Genomic DNA, 1,214 nt, shown 5'->3' with positions numbered 1-1,214 from the left:
ACTTATCAAGAACAAACAGAAAAAATATCATGTTTTTGAGGTGTGTGGACAAATCCATTCAAACAACCCAGATACATTTGGATGCATATTTTATCTAAAAAAGGAGAAACACAAATTTGACCCCTTATAATTTATATATTCAAATGACTGAACTGATTTTTCTGTCTCTATTTCCTTTCTCCCTGGATTTCCCACCACATCTTAGCAGCCTTCTGTCCCAAGAAGATCCCTCTACCCATACAGTCTCCTTCTCCCATTGGTGTGTCCCTCCCCAAATCTCTACTTTAAGGAAGTTCTGAAGCCAGAAATGCTATATTCCTCTCCGAGCTCCATATTTGACTCTAAACTAGGTCATCATATCCCCAGATGAATATCTCCTCTTCTCCCTGGACAGTTATCGAGTGATTCCAGACTTTATTTATCATTTTTCCTTTAGTGATAATATATGACTGTGGATCATGGAGCTTTTTTAAATTTTAACGCAATTGGGGTTAAGTATCTTGCTTAAGTTAGGTTACATGGTTACATGGCCAGTTATTTCTGGGTGTGGTACTAATATCAGAGCTCAGATTCGATCCCAGGTCATCCCGACTCGGGGGCTACTGCTCTTACTGCTGTGCTACCTGGCCATCCCAGGATCATGGAGCTTTATAGTCTTAAGGATACTTAACTTTATGGATCATCCATAAAATAATGGAAACTTATATAAGGGGATTTTTTGGTAGATGGTTAAATGAAAGGGAAGATGTTAATTTCTTAATATGCACCTCAAAGCCAAACCAAACCGAACCAAAATCAAATAGTTAAAGGGAGTGAAATTACTAGAAACCATCAAAAGATAAATTTGGTAAACAAAATAAGGTAAATAAAGTGAAGCTATAACAAAATGAAAACTATTACAAATTAAAAAAAAAACACCTGTGGAAAAAAATGCCTAGAGGAGAAAAATATATTGTGTAATAACAATAATGGTAATAGTAGTAATAAAATTATAGTCCTTTCAAGGAAGAATAACATGCATAATTAATACACTGAAAATATTAAAGAACAATTCAATTAGAAATAAATATGGATTAAAGCAAAGGAACCAAGTATGACTAAGGTACCTAAGGAAACTATGATGAAGAGACTCTACAGTTTACAAATATTTAGGAATATAAACATATCTGAAAACTATCAATTAATATTTTATTAAAGGAAGGAATATTAGAAGA

This window comes from Petaurus breviceps, unplaced genomic scaffold, assembly GCF_028583685.1.
Source record: "Petaurus breviceps papuanus isolate PSGF00001 unplaced genomic scaffold, PetGlider_PUasm1.0 174, whole genome shotgun sequence".
Lineage (NCBI taxonomy): Eukaryota > Metazoa > Chordata > Mammalia > Diprotodontia > Petauridae > Petaurus > Petaurus breviceps.
The sequence above is the reverse complement of the archived record's forward strand: the minus strand, read 5'-3'. Positions refer to the sequence as shown.